Genomic DNA, 8,927 nt, shown 5'->3' with positions numbered 1-8,927 from the left:
GGGCTTCAATCTGCTTTTTTTTTGCCAGGAGAGCACTGGCTTGCTCTGTCAGGTCCTTGGCACGCTGGCGGGCAAATGCTTTTTTGCACAGTTCCAGGCTGGAGCCCTTCAGAGGCATCGGAGCAGTTACCTACACCAGAGAGCAGTGAGGTGTGTTCGTGTGCAATAACCACCACCTCATCACCCCTTGGTGTTCAACAACCACCACCCCATCACCCTTTGGTGCTCCTTAACCACCACCCCATCACCCAGCACAGGGAGCACTGTCAAAAAATGCAGCCTGGCCCCATAGGACAGACAAACAGACAGAGGAGCAGGACAGACCTATGGAAAAGTAGAAAAGGAAAGGCTGGACGGAAAAGTGGCTCAAAGAATAGGTGGGAAGGACAAGGTACTCAATAGGTACAGCCAGCATGGGGGCTGCAGGCAGGGCAGAAGTGGGTAGGGGAAGGAGAGAAAACCAGGATGAGGTAAAAAAGACAAGAGAAGACAGCAGAGAGGAGGGGAGAATGGTAGGAAAGATGAGCATGGGATCAAATCTAGCATGGGATCAAGGGTAGAGGTGGCCAAACCAGCAAGAGAAACAGAGATTCCATGGGTTTCTAGTAGGAAAGAGCTTCTGCATGGGTGGGCAGGAGATAGAGGGAGAGGCAGAGGCTAAGGAGAGCCCAGCCAGGACCAGTGCAGACAGGGAGGACTGGGAGAAAAGCAGGACTGGAGGAAAAGTAGTTCAGGTTCACATGTTCCCTGGGAGGAAGGAAAGCATAAGATGGGCATGGCAGTGTGTTTAGGGAGAGTGGGGCCGGCAGGGACAGGCAGATGGCTGAGTATAGGCTCTGCCCAGGCAGGAGCTGAAGCTGCCCAGCACAGAGTCCCTGGGATGTCCCCATCCCTGAAGCTGGCTTTCCCACTGGGTACCAGCACCACAGACTTGGATGAAGGGGCAGCTCAAGCCCTCTGTTCATCCCAGCCCTATGGGCAGTGAGGATACATCCAGTTCCTGGGTTTATCCAACCCTGCCTCTCTCTGCCCAGCTATTCTCATCTGCACAAAGCTTGACAGTCTGGGAAGGGGATCCTCTGCTGCCAGATCAGGCACACAGAATCCTCTGTGCAAAGTTTTCTTCCCCAGGTCTTCCCAAACATCTCATGCATATGCAGAAGCTGTGTGACCATGGCTCCACAGGACCTGGGTACCAAGCACAGGAGGGACCTGGTGCCAAATTAACCCCAGCTCCTCAGGGCCCCTTCTCTGGTCGTACCTCCAGCCCACTCTCCAAAAGGCGCAGCCACCCCAGCACTTGCTGCTGTTAGGACACGTGGGCCAGCACAGGAGCCCAGCAGTCAGTTCTCCAGGACTTGCACAGGCCCTAAACTGTCCCCACCCCAAAGTTTCACTGGGGAAACAAATAAAACAGTATTTGTATAGGTGCTGGAGGATCTGCATAGTATGTCAAATGGTTTCTCTGAACATAGTATCTGACAACTCCATCTGTTGCCCTGCAAGTACCAAAACCCTGTGACAGACGAGCAACACAGTGCCTGCGGACAGAGAGGGCAGCAGTGCCAGGAAATCCCCCTACCTTTTCTCCAGCACAGCTTTCACTTCCTCCTTTCCACCCTAAATGGCTTGAATTCCCCATCACAATCCCTGCTTTCCTTCAGGAAGGTGTGGCCAAGATCTCATACCCTACTGCTGCTGCACCATGTCACACACTTGAGGGTTCACAACAAGCTGCTGTTGGGTTGGAAAAGGCAGAAGCCCTGTGGCTTGCGCAGCATTTCCAGCGAGGTGTGGATGGGACAGAGCTGCCTCTCACCCCTTCCTGTTTTGCTTTACTGCACTCCTTTTCTTATTCAAATCCTTCCTGTTTCTTTTTGATGAAGTCAGATGAAATATTTTCATGACTTGCCCAAAGAAAGCTGAGTTAATTACTTTAAACTATGACCTTACAATAAGAAACCAAGCAGGAAGAAATTCCTCAAACCAGCCCCCAAGAGGAGTAGAAAAGCTGGCGATAGCTGGGGTTGGTGATTCTTGCTCTGCTATGACATGCAAAGCATGTTTGCTGCAGGTTTAAGAAAAAGGGAAAGGAAAGGCCTTTCTCACTCAATGGAAGCAGAAAACCAAAGGTCCTGGTGGTGAGGTGCTCTCCCAGCTCAGGTCCCGGCACCCACCACTTTGAGGTTTGCCTCCTGGAGCTTCCGGGCCCTCTCCTCCAGGCGCTTGGCGATCACTGCCAGCTCCGCGTTCTTCCTCTTCAGGTGCTTCACCTTCTCCTCTGTCTGAGGGAAGCAGCTCCTGCGCTGGAGAGCAGAAGGAAAAGTTGGAGGTGAAGCCCTTGCTCAGGAGCCAACATCTCACCCTCTACCTGACCTATGGAGAGCACAGAGGCCTTTTCCTGGCCAGGGCTTGGCCTGTTCTCCTGGAACTCTCCCAACCATTGAACACCAATCTCTGTTGCCTCTCCAGTCCCTGAAAACTGTGTTTTCCTGGTATTTTTGTTAATGTAACCTCTGAGTCCCCATAAAATGCCCTTCACTCCACCCCAGACCATCCCACATAGTCCCTCTCTATCCACATCTCTATTGCAGGCTCTGCTAGGACTCAACATGTCTCCAGCATCAGGGTATCCTGGCCATCCACCCTTTGGGCTTTCTCTTCCAGAGTCTTCCCAGTTATTTCCCCAGGATTATAGGACTCAACATATTCCTGAGGATTTGTACTGCACCACCACAGCAAGCTTATCCGTGTCCTTTCTGTCTTGACACCAAAGCCTGAGCAGGAGAAGGCAACAAAGGACTTTATGATATTTGCAAAGCAAATTTCCCTTCTCTTCCTATTGATTCTGTTCACTCTTAATCCCCTTTTATTTGTTATCTGTCTGTTCCAATAAGCAACCTCTTGCCAATGGCTCCTTCTCCCAAGGTCAAACCCACATGTGTTATGCTGTCTTTTCACATCAGTAGAAACGTCAGGTTGGCTGATCCCCACGATTATTTCCCTCCCTGCCCCTGAGAGAGTGCACCATGGGTGCCTGGGCTGGAAGGATGAGGCTGATTTTTAGAGTCAAAATTTGACACACAGACTTGTGCTTCACTAAAATGCAGATGATTGATAAGGGGTAACTCCTCGGGGTGCAGGTCATGCTGAATTTCTGCTTTTAGTGTAAGAAAATTATCTAAAATAAGCATTTTGAATGGGGTGATATGAATCTGAAATGCTGAGCAATCAAATTTACCCAGCATGGCTGGGCTGCACCCCCACACTGCAGGACTGGGTAAGGGGTGATGCTCTCCAGGGAGGATGCAGGAGAGGAATATCCCCTCTTTCCTGAGAGTCCTGGCTAGCCCACCTGGGGAGTCAGGGATGAGGGAGGGGGCAGAAGGCAGATGGCCCAGGCTGTGGCAGCCTGGCTTGGCTTTGAGGTGCAGTTGGGGAGGATCTTGGTGCTGGGCTCTCATGGGAGCAGGGGGCAGTGCTGCACTGTCACCCACAGACAAGGCTGAGTGAATCAGTGTTTCTGCTTTTCCAGTTAAAGAGGAAACAAGAGTGACTTCCCCTCCCCTGCCCAGCCCTCCTCAGCACTGCAGGGAAAGGTCCAGCTCTAGCTAATGGCTGCAGCATGAAGGCACCCAGGGGACTCATAGCACCAGACCTTTGTCCTCTGGCACTGTCCAGATTATCCTGTGAGCTCAAGAAGCATTTGGACAATAGCTCTGCACATGGTGTGACTCTTGGGGATGGTTCTGTGCAGGGCCAGGAGCTAGACTCCATGATTCTTGGGGGCGCCTTCCCACTCAGCATGTTCTGTGATTCTGTGATCTCTTAGAGGTGGCAGCAGACAGCAGTGCTCTGTGTCCAGCAGGACTCCCTCCCCACAGAGCATCCCATGACAGCATCTCCTGCTCACCAGCAAGCTGTTCTCCTCGGCCAGGCTGGAGCAGCGGTGCCGCAGGTCCTCCAGCGCACTCAGGAGCTTTGTGTTCTGGCTCACAAGGAAGCTGTAGTCAGCCCCACTCTGCAAAACAGTATGGAGAGGCAAGGCAGGACTTCACCTGCCTGAGGCATGTCCTGCAGGGCCACAGGGCTTCACCTGCCTGGGGCAGGGACTGCAGGTCCTGCAGGGCCACAGGGATTCACCAGGGGCAGTGGCAGAGGGGCTGCAGCCTCACACCAGCCCCAGCCCTGTGGTGAGCCTGGCCTGGCTGTGCCAGTGGCTGGCAGGGTCAGGGGGCTGGTGGCAAAGGGTGGATTGTGGGGGCTGATTTTAAGAGGAGGCAAGGTGCTGCATGTCCACTGGGGGACAGCTGGCCTTTGAGGCCACCCTGAGGGTGACACTGCCATCTCCATAGCTTTAAGAAGTCTTTCAACTTCCACCCAGAGAAAAAGCCGAGACCCTTCTGTTGTCCTGAGCCATGGTACCATCCAAACCGGCTCAGGTGAAACACGGGCAGAGCCAGCAAGACCCAGGCAGGCAGAATACAACCCCTGGCAACCCAGGAATGTGTGCTTCTCCCCACGGCTAAAGGATGCAGTGGCCTCCAGTACCACATGGCTTTGGAGGCAACCAGACTTCCTCACCCTCTTCTCCACACCAGCACTCGTGTTTGGCCCAGGAGCCAGATTCCACATCATCCTCTCTGTGTCAGCCTTGGCTCCGAAAGAAGGTGACATGCAAGATTCTTTGCAAACACCACCTTCATTTTGCCACCTCAAAAGCAGCAGCAGCAGCAGCTCTGCCAGGACCTGTATATAGAATTTTGTGGTTGCTGCTTCCTGCCCAGAGCAGCTCGCCGCAGGCTCTCTACCGGAGCCAGCTCCCAGCAAAGATTTCTGGGCTTTAGCAAAGCTTGGAGCCGAGTCGCTGCTTCACAGCTGCCACATGGCAGTGCCTTAGGAAGGTCCAGCAGGTTTCCCAGCAGCCAGGCAGGTCTTGTGAGACCCACTCCAAGAGCCCAGCAAGTCTCTGCTGAATGGCCACGACCTTCTCAGTGCACATAGCTCTGCCCTGCAGTTTTCCAGCCAAAGCTACTGGGGAAACATCTCTCACTCCCAAAGGAATGCTGCCCAAGCTTTCTGGGTAGCAAGAGCTCAGACAGGAGTTCAGCTCTAGGAGGTCTGACACTGGCTAAAACTCATTACACTTTGGAACAATTCTGGTTTCTCCATTGTGTCCATTGTAGAGATAGGTTAGGAGACCAGTGCCACAAAGTCCTTCCCACTGAATTCCCCAGCATGGTGCCATGTTCATGGCTCTCCCAACTTTTCACACCTGTATGGAAATGCCGTGACAAAGCAGGGAGGGAAAACACAGCTGAAAGAGGTTGAAAACAACAACTACCAAAAAAAAAAAAAAAAACCTAAACCAAACCAACCAACCAAACAAACAAACAAAAAAAAACCCCAAAAAATCAGAAGACAACACCCAGCCAACACCCTCACGTGGTGTCCCCAGTCCCATCAACCACTTGAGATGCCAGGATATGACATGCCACAAGCTGACAGACTTTTGACAGAGTGGTTTGTAGATGTCCACCCTCCCCACAGATATCCCAGGTTTGTGCAAACTGGAGTGAAATGCCCCATACAAGGAGACTGTACTGCTACCCACAGGTTGCAAAGCAAGAATACATCTTCCTCTATCTGCTCCTGGGGACACCACACTGCAGCACTTGGGTGCCCTCTCCTGCTCTCCAACAACTTTGGGCCACTTCCAGGGATGGTTAGGCCCAGGAACAAAGGAAATTCCTGAACCCAGCATCACAGGGATGCCAGGAAGTTCCCCTAGGAGCCATGTGCAACAGCACTGTGCCCAGTACCAGCTCCTGCAACATCAGTCCTATCCCTGTAGCTTTACAGGTACAGTCAGGTGTCCCAGAGACCATTTCCCCCATCACCAGCTCCATGAACAACAAAGCACTTCCTCTGCCTGAGAATCCACATAGGGGACACTGCAGGTGACAAAGAGGGGACAAAACAGGGCAGGTTCATGGACAGAGGGGTCCTACCAGGATCTCCTGTCCTGTGCACGGCAGTGCCTCAGGCTGGTCCCCTGCTGCCACCCCCAGAGCCAAGCAGGCAGCCCTGCAATGAAGTCAAACTGCATTATTTCCATATGTTTGCCACAGCCAAGAGGCCTCAAAATTCTTGTCTGTGGTTGCCCTGAGACAGAGCAAGCACCATGAGCCAGCAGCCTCTGTGCTGGGATGGGGGCAAGAGAGCTTTTGAGGAGGAGCTGATGTGCTCCTGCCTCCCCCACCAGCCAGCCAGGACTTCTGACATCAGCAGCATGGAGTTTCAGTAGGGGACAATCAACACCTCCAGCACAGCATGAGGATATTTTGGGGAAATTTGATTACACTCAAATTTCTGCATTTGAAACCCCATTTCTGCAGCCATAAACCATTTCATTAGGGCAAGATGCAAAGGCTCATAACCCCTCACCCCCACCATGCCAGGCTGTCCCCAGCTCAGTTCAAGTTTTGTGTCACAACTCCAGAGCTCATGACATGGCAAAGGCTGGCATGTGCCTTCCCATTCTGTGGATGTGGCACCCTCCCCAGGCAAAGTGCCATGGAGCAGGGGAGTGTGGCTGTGTGCTCCAGGCTGGGGCCAGGCACAGGGCCAAGTGTCCCCTGTGCCAGCACGTCCCTCTGCAGCCGCAGCTCCTTGGGGCTTTGCCCAGAGAGGCACAAGGGACAGCAGCAGCAAGAAGACGTGGAGGCAGGAGATCCTTGCTGTGCCAGGACGTCTGTCCAACACGGGGACCTCACTGCCACAAAAGCTTTGCCAAACCTTCCTGTTGGCTCTGAGACAGTGCTGGCTGCATCAGCTGAGCCCTCCTCCAAGACCACAGAGAGCCTGGAACTGAAGGGCTGTCTAGACGTCATCCCACGCTCATTAAACATTCATTTCCTATAATGAAATGGCTTTTAATTTATCAACTGCTCTGCAGTTCCTTAAGGATCCCGCACTGCACGGCACAGCCTCGCTGCTGCCTGCACTCAGGGCTCCCATGGTGCTTTTCATGGGGAGCTGGAAGAAATCATTAGGTAGGAGAGACACAGAGGCTCCCCCCAAAGTGACTCATCCAGATGAAGACATACAGAAGTGTCAGCAGGAGCTGGAATACAAATGCATTCCTTGGTCAAGGAGGTTTTCTGTGAGCCAAGGCAGAGCTGACACCATGGGGCAGCAGAGAGGGTCTCTGGGCAGCCACATTCCCCAGATCAGAAGCATCCTTGGCCACTAAAAAATTAACCTAAAAATTAACACAAGTGACATGGTCTTTTGCCACAGGGAAAGTTTCTTAAATGAGAGGAAGGCAGGAGCAGAATAGCAGGGATGCTGAGGGAGGAGAGCAGCAGGCACGTGGCTTTGAAACCCGCGTTTCATCTGTCATCTCTTTTGGCAGGTAGAGCCCAAAGTTTCTCCAAGATGCATTGAAAACAGCAAAGAAAGAAAAGCCTCAGCATGGCAGCTGCCAGAAAACTGCTGCTTTTTCACCTGAAAGCTTCAAATGGACCAGAGAGCTGCAGCGGCTTTTGCAGGGAGAGGTGCCCAGCCAGGCTGTTAAATGGGTCATGCAGGCAAAATCTCTTTGGAGCACCTAGCATTCAGCACAGCCCTTAAAGTCCTGCAGAAAACTTGCAGGAGGCCATTGGGGGACAGTAAATCAGCCAGGCACTGCCTGCAGCCGTGCTCTGCAATGCGGCTGGGGCTGTGCCGGCACCGCAGCACGGCCTGGCACCCACCGGCCCAGGGCTCCCCCAGCCAGCCCCGGGAAACAGCCAAAGTCTAAACCCAGTCTTGCTTTGAAATCCCTGCTGAAAGCCAGAGAGGGAGGAGGAATTTCCCAGGTAGTCCCATGAACAGGAGGCCTCAGGTAGCCTTAGAAACAGGCAGGCACACAGCTGATTTGAAAATATACCTAATTTGAGGGTGTAGAAACCACACACAATTTAAAGGTGTATAAACCATTGACAATTTCAAGATGTCCTGATTTCTCCATCTGCAGCTGATCCAGGGTCCAGTTCCTAGGTTTGCTTTGCAGGAGCCATCTCTGAATACAACCCCCCTCTGCAGACACCTTGCAGAATGACCTAGGTGAAGCTATCCCAGCCCTCCTGCTATCTTGGATATATTAAATCAACCACCTCTCCTTCATTTGAAATCATTGTCCCCAAGCCTCCACCATGCCAAAGCCCTTTAGCTGTTCATTCCACCTGACTTTAGTAATTAGTTCCCTTAACTTCTCAATCGTCTTCACTTGGAAATGAAGCCTGTCATTGCCAATCCATTTTCTTCTCTTCCAGACAGTTTCAAGGGAATCAGCCACCTCACAGGACAAAATTATTTTCCATAGGCTGCTCTTCTGCAGTGCCCTCACTGCATGTCAAAAGCAAGACAAAAATAGCCTCACCTCCTGTTGGGTCAGCGAGCAGAGTCAGCCCCAGTGCTGCAGCACAGCGAGCAGCCAGCACATCCCCACCCAGGGAACAGGGACAGTGCTGCCAAAGGTATGGGAGAAGTAAGAGACATGCCTGGGATGAAGCTCGATTATCCTGCCACTCCTCTGGCAGGCAGTGTGTCCCACTGTGCTTGTCATGTTTCCTTCCTGCATTTTGCACCGTTCCTGGTTTCAGACACAAACATCTCTGTTGTGCCTTTGCCTTTAGGGCACTTCCCCACAGCCCTGTGTGCTGCCAACTCCCCTTTCCATCAGTCAGCATTTTCTCCTGCTGCCCATCCCTCTTCCAGATTACTACTTGCCCTTATTTATGTGATTTCCTCATTTATCTGATTTTTATCACCCCATGTAACAAATTCATGGAAGAAAAAATCCATCCAAGGCTATTAACTTCAAAAATCCTGCCTCCAGCATGAGGAGTGCTGGAGCCATGAATTGGAAGATATTGAGGGAA

The sequence above is a fragment of the Geospiza fortis genome, unplaced genomic scaffold (genome assembly GCF_000277835.1).
Source record: "Geospiza fortis unplaced genomic scaffold, GeoFor_1.0 scaffold59, whole genome shotgun sequence".
Classification (NCBI taxonomy): domain Eukaryota; kingdom Metazoa; phylum Chordata; class Aves; order Passeriformes; family Thraupidae; genus Geospiza; species Geospiza fortis.
This window is presented reverse-complemented; position numbering follows the sequence as displayed.